The sequence below is a fragment of the Chamaea fasciata genome, unplaced genomic scaffold (assembly GCF_029207755.1).
Source record: "Chamaea fasciata isolate MVZ Bird 193981 ecotype frontalis unplaced genomic scaffold, bChaFas1.0.hap1 SCAF_3, whole genome shotgun sequence".
Taxonomy (NCBI): domain Eukaryota; kingdom Metazoa; phylum Chordata; class Aves; order Passeriformes; family Sylviidae; genus Chamaea; species Chamaea fasciata.
The window spans coordinates 74,390,744-74,402,794 of record NW_027094088.1 but is presented as its reverse complement, the minus strand read 5'-3'; the positions used below and the strand labels follow the sequence as shown (position 1 = coordinate 74,402,794).

Here is a 12,051-nt window from a genome sequence, read left to right as displayed (position 1 = left end):
GTGTAAAATTGTGTACCTGAGCTTTTCTTACTCAACCTTCCTGCTTTCTATAAAGGAATAGTTCAAACATGCAGAGCTGAACTTCTGTTAACGTGATTAGAAAAGCTGTTGTTACAGACTATTTTCTATTATTTTAATTTTGTGTCATTATAATTTTTGACAGTTACTGTTTACCAGAGTTTCCCTGAAGCAAAAATGATTTAATGTTCAACACACACATTAAAATGTGTTCTATTTTCATATGTTAAAGCTGATAGAATTATAATTTAAGCAGAAATCTGTGCTTAACAGTGCAGCACATAGAATCTCTGAACACAGATGAAACTGAAAATTCTATCTGAAGGGAAAACAAAGGCAGCAGTTATGTGCCTTAATAATTACAGTTAGAACAATGTGATATTTTTGTAATGAAATTCAAAACCCGGGTGAAGATAATGTGCTTTGGGTTTTGTTGTAGAAGCAAGGCATAGTTTGAAACCTGGGCTTTCATACTTGGTGACTTTATATTGGCTTTATATTGGCTCATAACCAAACCCATAATTTTCACTAAAAGTTCCTTTTCAATTTCTTCATCCATTCAATCTCAGACCTGACAGTAAGTCTCAAATTCTAGAGAAAAATCCACTGACTTCACTGAATGCTGAAAATTCTTAGTTTCTAATCCTCTAATGTGAACACTTCAGGTTTACTCAATAGCTTACTGACCTTTACTTAGCCATGTACACATTTCAGTGGGAATTTTCAATGCTTTTTCACTAAAAATCGTGTTCAACAATATTTCCTGATCATTAAGACCTGTGTACCTAAAGCATAGACCAAGAACATCTTCTACAAGACCAGAATACAAATCTATGCCTTTTCACAGCCTCTTTCTTTCTGTCATTTGTCAGATTCATACGAAATCCAGTTTTAATAACTCCTGGTATTGGATATTTCTGGTGAGTGTGACCAGTCGTTATGTACGGTGGTATTAGGATTTGATCCTTCCTTTCCACTCGTTGTCCAAGAAGAATGCTCAAAGCTAAGCTAGAAAATAATCCATTGAGATTGATGGTCCATGTCTATCCACAAAACTAAAACCCAAAAATCCCCCAAAACTGCAAAACTGATTTTTTGACTTTGAAGGAAGGAGTGAATAGTTGCTCTTCTGAGTACTTGTAGGGGGAAAAATAATTAAAACCAACAAAAAATATCAAACAAAAACTATATTTACATGCTCACCATGGAAAAAGTTACGCAATAGTTATACAGAATTTCACCTTGTTATTTATTATATATTGTGCTAAATATATTAGAGCCAGAGCAGCACTAGCAAAATTTGTAGTCTTTTTCAAGGGAAGTGCTGAGTAATTTAGTAGACTCATGTGAAAATGAAAAATAAGTTAATTCATGTAGCAGAATATACATCAGAATAGAAGAGACACTTGCAGGAAGATATGATATAGATCAGTGATGGAAAATTTCTGATATGGTCTCTAGTTAAAACAGGACAAAAAAGAGATCCTGGGAATTAAGACCACTGAACTCCACCTTGCTTCTGGGGAAAGTGATTTGGAGTCTAATTAAGGATAGAATAGTTCAGTGTATGGATGAGTATAACCTAATAGAGTCAAACCTGCACAATGTTGGTAGAAGGAAAGCATGCTTCTCTAACCTGCTAGAGTGCCTTGAAAAAGTTAATAAATTAGAAGATAAGGGTGACCTGGTGAACATAATTTACTTGGATTTTCAAAAAATTCCTGATATGATCCTTCATAAAAGACTATTAAGGGAAAAGTATAACTGAGGTAAGGGGCAAAATCTTACAGAGGACTAAAACCAGAGTAAATTATAGAGAAAAACTTGCACTGTAACTCTTCTCTTATAAGTGTAAAGAGGTTAATAGTAGGATGCTCTAAGGGTTCACACCGGAGCCAGTGTTACTTAATATTATTTTTAACGATTTGGAAATTATATCTGCTAAAACTGGCATTAACATTAGCTAGTCAAGTCAAGAAGACTGTGAGACTATGAGAGATTGGTTAGATTGACAACACATATATTTTACCTTGGATAAGTATAAATTTCGGTACCCTTTTTGTGGGTTATTTTCAATTCCAGCACCGTATTTTACATCTTTTTTTTCTAGTGAGAATAATTTATCTGCTCTCTGAGTTAGGATACAATAGGTATCTCTGTAGCAGCTATGGTGAATGAATTGCTCTCTCTAGGTAAAGGAGTAGGCAGTTACACAAGAATGAGGAATTCCCATTTGTCAGGTCACTCGACCTTTTCCTCAGGGCAGTCAGGCTGCATGGCCAGAACAAGAGCTGTGTTTATCATAAAAGATAAAAATCCTCCTTCATAAATACTTAAAAGTAAACCTCATTCTTGTTAAATGTTGCTAGAGTGTCTGTGGTTTTGAGGCACTCTTAATCATGACACTGGCACTGCTGCGTACTGTCATCTGCAGCCCAGAAGATTGTAACCCACCACTAGTGTTCTTTGGGAGTTCTTGCCTGTTCCCAGCACTCTCAATTCTGTCTCTTCTTCACAAAGTGTCAGTAGGAACAACGTTCAGTCCTGCATCTCCTTCTGGTATGGATATCTCTGCTGGCTGTCACCTGCTTCTAAAGTAGTTGGGGTTCAATTTGGTCAGGGTTTTATAGTTTGCTTTACTTTTCCCCTGCTGTCTTTTCTACACTGCATTGAATTTTGAATCTATATGATTGTTTAAAACACCATCCACTAAAGGACTAAAGTAGCATATGGGAGGACTGTGGCCTTATATTAAGTATATTAAATGTGAGATACTCAGTTTACAGTGTGCTGCAGATTTTACATCCACTCTGCCTAAACTGAAGTCCATTCATTTTTTTATTAAATAGTTAAATAGTGAGAGTTAACAGATTATATCTCCTTCAAACTAAAATGGGTTCATCTAGTTTTAGAATAAGCACAATGAAGACATTTTGTGTTGCTTTCTATGATGCTTCTTAAAAAATCTTTTTAACCATTTTTACTGAGGCAAAAAGGCAATCTTCGTAAATGCAACATTTTGGACTATGAGTAAACACAGTGAGGAAAAAAGATTATTTCTTGGCAAAAGAAATGTGTGGAAATTACAGCACTACAAGTAGCATTTATCTTGATCAATAACTCATGCTTTTAATTTTTTTCCTGAAAAATATTAATAGAGTTCTTTAAATAAAATGACCCAATGCTTTTTTTTTCACTTTTGTTGTTGAAGTCCTGTTTGTATTTACATCCAGTCATTTAATGCCCATTAAAGAAGTAATGCTATGTTAATGTAAGGGAAAAAAATCAATGCTACTCAGATCAGTAGCTGTGGGGAAACAGTGCAGCAGCTGGTTTGCAAACAGCAAGCCCACATAGATCAATGAAATTACAAGCTAAATCTGCTGATGCTCACAAACTGCTTCAGCATTGTGATGTCTAACCTTTCTCAAGTTCAAGATCTCTGGCAAGCCAGCAATAGCTAAATGAAGAAAAAAAAAAAAAAAGAAAAGAAAGGCAAAAGGAAAAAAAAAAAGCAAGCACAGAAGAAACAAAGAAAGGACATAATGGGCTGGTGGAGAATTTTAGCATGATATATAGTATTCCACTTTTGAAGTTATCAGTGTAACTGCAGGTTTGTAACAGATATGAAAGCCACTGTAATCTCCCAGTGAGCAAAGCTGCCATCTACACACTCTGGAGATTTTCTTCTTTAAGAATGTTCAAATCTGTCACATATTACCTTGAACTGTAACACTGGAGGGCTAGAGAGCACTTCAGCAGTGTTGTTGTTAATGTGAATTCTAGAAAATAATTTATCAATGAGCAAAAGTACGGTTTCTGCCATGTGCTATGTCTTTTATTTTATGTTATGCTTTTAGATTTTAAAATGGTTTGAATTTTGTTAACTCGTAAATTAAACATGCAGAATATTTGACTTGTTGAATCCAAGATTCATTTGCATATTTTATGCTATTTGTATGGTAAGGGAAGAAGCCCCTTTTACCCCAAGGAAAACAGCACTGGGCTTTATCAGTATCATGTGAATAACATGCCTGTCAAGTGATTATTTTCAGGGCAGTCCTCACCCCATTTGTGCCACTTTTTTAAACACAGAAGCATTTTTCAGGCATTAATCAGCAAGAAGATAGGGGGAACCAGTCTCTGAAGATTGCTATAAAATGGAACACATTTTATAAAGGGAAATAGGTTCATTCCAAGAGCAGAATAAAAGACATCTTGCGCTTTCTTCAAATATTGACAGATGTATTTTGTAGGGAACAAAATGTATACTTGGCAAATATATAATTCTTATTGTTTACTGATGTCCTATTGCTTTACAAATATTAATTAAATATCACACTTTGTATCTGTTTTGTAGGTTGTAAATTAAAAAATATGTAGAGGTTGGAAATATATTTTTGGTCTTCCAACCAAGGAGTAGCAAAACAGAAATTGGAAATCTTTTTGCCTGTCTTCTGTTATTATAGGCTTGCATTATTTTACACACCAAGTACATTGAAGGATCAAATCAACAGTGAGGTGAAGTGTGATTATTTCTTTTACTGTCATTTGTTTCTGCTGAAATGACCATTTCTGGATTTGACCTAAAAGTTATTTTTCTTGTCTACCTTTCTCAGATACTTAAAAATGGAGCAAATGAAGGAATATTTTAGTTTTGAATTGTCACATTTCTGCTTCTCTTTTGCTTATAAATATAGATACAGCCGTTCTCCTTCCACTATTGATCATTATGTCAATTCATTACTTATGGTGCTGCTCAGCAGTGCTGATGGCCAGATATCTCCTGCTGGATGTGTAGGGAAGACTGTTTGTGACAATAGTTACTGACAAGGTGAGAACTGACTGTATACACTAACGCTGCTGATGGTGTGCCGGCACTGGTGGAAATCTCTCCTACTTCACATATTGGCTAGGAATGAGAGAGAGATGTCCAGCAGAGGCTAGGAGCTTTTTCTTCCAAGCCTGATCAAAGATCCACAATGATTGTAAGATAACACCATCATTTCCTCAAAGGGTCATAGATCATCAGCCCCTAGGTGTGCTCACATGCAGGATAGGACTTCTGAAAACTTTGTCTTCAGATTCTATTCAGGCCGCTTTCTTTATTTAGAGCTTATTGAGAAAACTCTTGTAAAAGTGTTGAAGCTGCTGAGACACTCCTGAGCTAAAGAGAAGAATCCTGTTGATAACTGCATGACCAGCATTTCTGCAAAAGTCTTTTTCCTTCAAAGCAAAATATGAATTTGTGATGAAGACTGTGGTCATTATCTGTAAATGAACAAGCTTCTTTAAGGAAAGCTGTTCCCATGAGGAACATGAGAAAAAGTAAGTATGTGAAGAAAAGCAGTTTATCCTGTCTGTGTTCCTCACTCGGGTTTGCTTTGTCCATCTGGAGAACCAAACTAGCCATTATTTTGTTGGTCTCTTTCTGTGCATTGTAGTTTGGCAATCGAAGTATAAGTCTTGCACATCATAAAGAGTGCATCATTGCAGTGGAGGAACAAAAAGGATAATTGTGGGGGGTGCAATTGCTTTGTTCAGAGTTTTTTATTGTAACAAAAACATCCCCATGCTTGGAGAACCCCAGCAATAATTCCTCTTGACTGCAATAAGTACTTTTGAGGAAGAGAACGCTGATGAACTGCAGGCTTCCCTGCTGCTAAATTCATCTAACAACCCACTCATGATGTTTTCTGCTTTAAAGACCGATAGGGTCTTTATAGATTGGTTGGATGCTCTTCTTTTCAATATAGCTCAGATCCTGAAACTTTTCTGTTGATTTGAAAAGCTGGATGGAGTTTGGTTACTAGGCACCATCAGTTGTGAACTTTATTCAGTTGCACTATCACACTGGCCATGGAGTTACATCCTCCAATTTTACAGAAATTTGTAATCGTGGATCTGCCCAATCACCCTGAATGTAAAAGACCTGTGGGGTTTGGAGTTTGGCTTTATTCCTACTTCTGCACAGCGTGGTGAGACTTCTGCTCTGGAAGGATAGAAATCAAAATCCTGAAATTAGCATCCTGAAGTATCTCAAAATCTTGAATATGGGCTCAGACCCAATCTTAATTTTGAGGCTTATGCTTCATTAATGACAATGAATTAGTTGTCATTTCTGATGATGATCAAAATGAGAAGAAAGAAATTAAAATCTGTTTTAAAATTTTCTTTAAAAAGAAAGAATGTCTCCTTTGATAAATAGGAATATGGTTGGGCAATTTTTTATTTGATCTCTGTTATCATCAGCAATGTGTATGTACTGAATTGAATCTGGATGAATAAGTGCTATGACAAAAAAAAGCTATACTTTTATTCTATCAGAACATTGCTGGAAAGTACAAGCAGAAACCATGAAAAATGCTGTTTCAATGAGACAGCTAGGCCTCTAACCTCGAAGAGGATATACCCTGGGTGCTCATTTGAAAAGAATAAAATGTTTTACATCCACTCATTCATTGCACAGAAAAAGTACTTTTTGAGAAATATATTGGTAAAATTCATACTACTTCAATGGAATTACATATTGAGGTATTAATTGTATTTGTATGTGCACGGCAAGATTTTATTTTAGTAAAATACAGTTTTACTGATAATTTTTGGCTTAAATGCACCCAGAATGGCATCATTCAAGAGACAAGCAAAGCTGCACCAGCTTTTAGAGCCCAAGGATCATTTTTTCCTAAACCCTAGAGAACATCTTTCTGCCCTTTGTGTATGCCATGTGTGCAGCTTCTGCCAGGTTCTTCTCATGCTGTTCCGGTTTCCCATCATATTGTGACCCAGCAAAGCCAGGAATACCTCACAAGCCTCTTCTTTTTAAGCACTGGCAGATTGGTGAGGGGAGAGCATGGCCTTGCACTTGATGTGCAACTAAACCTCTAGGATAACTTCTCCAGCTATTCTCATTCAAAAGTTACTTCTGAAATTTGGCGTATCCATTATATGCCGTGAGATGATCTGTGTCCCCTAACGTGCATCTCTTTCTGGTTTGCTTCACTCCTGGCAAAAAGCTCTTAGAAGAACTTTTATTTTCACCTGAATGACCTTAAGGTCTGTAATGGCTAATCCTAGACACTTGGCACTGGTTTTGGCTGGGATAGTGTCAATTTTCTTCACAGTAGCTTGTATGGGCTGTTTTGGATTTTTACCAGAAGCAGCGTTGTTAATGCAGGGATGTTTTCATTACTGCTGAGCAATGCTTGAGCATGGAGTCAAGGCATTTTCTGCTTCTCACCCCAATCCAACAGTAAGTAGACTGGGGGTCACAAAAAGTTGGGAGGGGACGCAGCTGGGACAGCTGACCCCCACTGACCAAAAAGACATTCCACTCTATAAGACATCATGCTCAGCATATAAAGCTGAGGGAAGAAGAAGGAAGGGGGTGACATTGAGGGTGATGGTGCTTGTCATCCCAAGTCATCACTGGGTGTAATGGAGCCCCGATTTCCTGGGAATGGCTGAACACACTCCTGCCCATGGGAAGCAGTGAATTAATTCCCTTTTTTTGCTCTGCTTGTGTGCATGGCTTTTTCTTTACTCATCAAACTGTTTTCAGCTCAAAACAAGGGTTTTCTTACTTTTATTCTTCTGATTGTCTCCCCCTCCCTGCTGTGGTGGGAGTGAGTGACTGCATGGGACTTACTTGACAGCTGTGGTTAAACCACAACACACCTTTTCCAGAGCAGGATTTTCCACTTACAAAGAGCTGGTTTTCCATTCTGTTTCTTTGTTAGTGTTCTGCACTTGAAGGCATTGGTTTCTGGTCTTCCTCTGGCTCAGCAATCTTGAGCCTACAGTGAATAGGAAAAACACTACAGAAAGGAACAAAGCTGTACTTCCCATCACGAGCAAAGATTTTTTCGGCAGCAAGGGTAACTTCCAATAAGAGAAACTCATATATAAATACACAAGGGTATAAAAACACTGCCTATACCACATTGACAACAACTGAAAAGTAGCATAAGAGATGAGATAAATATACGTTGCATATTTCTACTACTAGGACTCCTTTCTCTGTGTCTGTGTCTGTCTTGCTATGCACACTCTGTCTCCCTGAAACTGGAAATTAATGTGTTGGATGGGCTGTCTTTGACATTCGTTTTCATCATTCCTATGCTTAGTAATCCAAACCTACTTTCCGATAATGAAGTTCATATTAGAAGGAGACAGTGGACTTTTGTACATTAGACAGTTTAATTTGTGTGTGAGACTAGTACTGCTTTATTTTATGTTTGTTGTAGCAGCACTGCTAAATCTGTGCTGGTTAGTGGCCTTGTCAACATTTCCATTACAAATTTCAGTTCAGTACAAATTCCATTACAAATTTCAGGGCTTACAAAGCAACTGTTGCTTTTCATCAGTTGGTGCTGCTTGATACAGGCTTAGCCAGCAAGGAAATGATTTTACAAATTTTGTGTTTAGGTTGTTTTAGCAATTTAGCTCTTTGATTGCAGATGCCTCAAAAATGCAAAAAATGTGGGAAAATGGGAAACAAGTGAGAGTTTTTTTGAAAAGCTTGGTCTTGAAAGTGGTTTAATTGTTCTTCAGCCTGCCAGTTTCTGTGCAGTGGATGTGTTTTATTCTATTAAAAGGCAGTTACTTTAGGATAAAAATAGATGCTCTAGACTGGAGGCTTTGGGTGTCTCAGCAATGACAATTTCACTGACAATTGTTCCCCCATTGCAAAGATGTCCATGCATACCTGATGAGACACAGACCTGGACCTATTCAGATGCCAAATCTGTCCGACTTTCTTAATTTTATATGTGTGAAAGTTGGCCTTAATACTCAACAAAGGACATCCCTGAGCATCTGCTTTCTCTATCAAATCTTCAGCACTGTTTTTTTTCCCCCTAACTTTGCTTCAACCTTCAAAAATGGTGGCAGACTCCCAGCTCTAACCCAACAGATAGAACATGTTCATCTTTATTTTACCCTCAGCACTAACTCCTCTTTCTTGCAGACGGTTTCATGGAATAATGTTGCCATTATTTCTGCTCAAGGTACATTACAAGCTGTTGCCTTGCTGCTGGCATCTTATTTGGGCTTCAGGATGGCAAAGGTTGTCATATAGGGCAGCTGGCCAAGTCAGTGCTCCAGGAAAGAAGCCAAGGCTGTCTTCTTTCTAGTGTTGCCACTTTCTTTCCTCCCTGAAAGATCCCTCTCTTCCTCTCAAACAGATACAGAAAGACTATTAGAGAATTAATCATACCTCAGGTGTCTTGGGGAATATTCTTGATTTTCCAGTCACTAATGTGTGAAAATCTTACACTGGAATAATGCCATATGTCAACCTGTGGCAATATCAGGGAAATATTGACAGCATTTCATTAATGAAATGTTGAGCTTTAATGACCTGTAGGCTGAAAATTGAGGCTACATAGATTTAAATAGTCTCTCAGCTATCATTTGATCTTGGGTTCCCGCATGAACAAAAATGTTGTCCCTGTGGTCATCAAAACAAAGTATTATTGCGATACGGTAACAAAATCTTGCCCAAAGACTAAAACTGAAAAACCCCTCACACTGCTATGATAGAAGGACTTTTAAATTTTATAGTGGCTTTTTTTTTTTCTTTTGTAGCTCTGTGATAGTGTTCCCAATAGAATCTCCCTAAATAAACTGAGTGTGTGGGTGCATGCCAATGAATTTAAATTCTTTATTGTGAATTTCTCCATTGATTATGTCATATGTTTCTTTACACTAAATTCATGGCAGAGTAACCAGTATAATCTAAAAATTACTATTACAAAAGTATTGGTTTTCAAAGACTGTTACTGACAAATTTTACCTGCGTGTCTTCAAAATGTGAGAAAAAGAAGCCATGAAAAGCCAGAAAAAAAAGTGCAAATTAAGCAACACAGCAGAAATATTAATTAAAAGAGGTTAATTGGGTTGGGGCAGGGTGGTGGGAAATGTTCTAATCCTCTGCATTACCTTGTGATGTTTTAGTGCTTGATCATTCTCGAGGCCAGGAAAAGAAGGGATTGGAAATTACAGTATGGAGGAGGAAAAAAGTGTAATCAACATTTTCATTTCTTATTATTTTGCACAATCCAGTGGGAGGGAGAGTGCTTGGGTAGCCTGCTTTAAAAAGAGGAAAGTGCACATAGCACCAGAATCTCTCCAGAGAATGCCAGTCCTGTCTTGTGCAGTAAATTCTTGTGGCCAACCCCATAGGGTATTTGGAATTGTGAAATAGTTAGCATAGCTAGCCCTCAACAGATAAATAAGTTTAGAGATGTTCTTTCTTATTTTTGACCTTTCCTTTGAAATTAATTTCCCTTATTTGCAACTCTTAAGTGTTTTATCCGCTCTTTGTGAAAAAACAGTAAACTCAATCTTTTATTCTCCAATTCTTTTTATTAGTGACCTGATAAACATGAAATTTTCCCTTAGGAGCAACAAACAATACTAGAGTGTGCATGATTATTTGTAGACTCCTGTCTCCCACACAATTTGTGAGTTTGCAATAACCTGCTGTGTCTTTTTTCCCCTAAACTACAAAATCCTCAATGTTGAAAGAAAACATTTAGTTCAAGAGTTTTCTAAAAACTGCCTCTCTGCAAATAATAGCTAACAACATGTGGACAGTATGAAACACATGATTTTAATAATCTGTCACTGAGATTCAAATCTTGATTGAGACATCCTTAATCTAAAATTGTATGAAAAAATCTATGTAGAATTTGCTGAAACATAATGATTTGCAGGCAACTATAAGAAATAATTAACCCTCTCAAAAATCATCCTCTTTTCCTTCAAAAGTATTTTTGTATTTTCATTTACATCAATGTTTATGGACCCATAAGGCCAAATTTTTAAATGTAAAAAGAAATATTCTTCGTTTCCTTACTTGCAAATTTCTGGTTGAATTTTTAAAATAAAAAGGCCAGATTGGATGTGGTGGATCTGAACAACCTGATCTAGTTGAAGGTGTCCCTGCCCACAGGAGGGAAGTGGAAGTTGATGATCTTCAAGGTATTATTACAACCCAAACCATTCTACAATCCCATGATTCCATAAAGGTTTCTCTGCCAGCTATTAGTATTGCTGACACATGTCTTTCTTGTTTCAGTTTTTAAAAGTCCCTGGGTAACAGCTGGGATGTTCACTGTCTGGACAGTAGGGCATTTGCAAGAGATTTTATGCAGTGTTTTTCTGGGCAAGCAGTTGTGGGTTTTGTTGTTATTGGTTGGGGGTTTTTGGAGGGGAGGAGTGGGTTGATTTTTTCAGTTTTGGTGGAAGTGAGACTGTAAAATGATATTTCACTGCAGAGATAATTGTGGGTGAATAAAATGTTTGGAATCAATTACACATTACTTAGAAAAGCAAAGTCCCAAACTAAAACATCCAGATTAACAATCTAACAGGAGCCTGACTCACAGCCCCTCACAAGAGCTGCCCTGCTATTTCTCAAGATGTACATGTATATGGAATTCAGCAGAGACTGACAACTTAGATTTTGTTTTCCTTTTCATCTCAAATCTGTTCAGTTTCTCTTAACCTTCCAATTATGCCAATTGGTGTTTTCTCAGCTATGGTTTCAGGAGAGGTCAGCACATTCTCAAGGATTTTGGTTGCCATGGATAAGTGTATTTCTTTGATTTTTCTAGGACATTCTATATTAATAATCAGGGTATTTTTTTTACTATTTTATGCATATATAATTTTGCCACCTATTCATTCCTTTAATTTTTGACAGGAGAAGTTTTGTAGAGTGTGGGACCACTTTAAACACTGTCAAACTTCTGCCAAACTTTAAAGGTCAAAATCAACTGTGACACCTACAGTTCAAATGTAAGTAGTTGTAGATTTACTGTGATTTTATGCCAATCTCCAAGTATCTTAGGAGTGACATGATATCCAACCTTATAGGATTCCAGGAGGAGTACAGGTGGATGTGAAGATAAACAGTAAAATATACTAGCTAACATGCTGCACCTTTTTTGCAAGTCATCAGTCTCCTACGCTGTGCAAGGAACAAGAGTGCATTCAGTATTTTATTTAAAATAGATAACCTGCCAG

At 36.9% G+C, this 12,051-nt stretch overlaps 1 long non-coding RNA gene across 1 annotated transcript in view; it reads left to right on the top strand.

Annotated features, from left to right (window-relative positions):
- LOC136287110 (uncharacterized) overlaps nt 1-12,051 on the top strand; it is a 50,103-nt gene that overhangs the window by 25,741 nt on the left and 12,311 nt on the right. The window contains exon 3 of the long non-coding RNA XR_010720067.1: nt 11,729-11,823. This is a non-coding gene — a long non-coding RNA (uncharacterized lncRNA). The remainder of the gene's footprint in view (nt 1-11,728; nt 11,824-12,051) is intronic.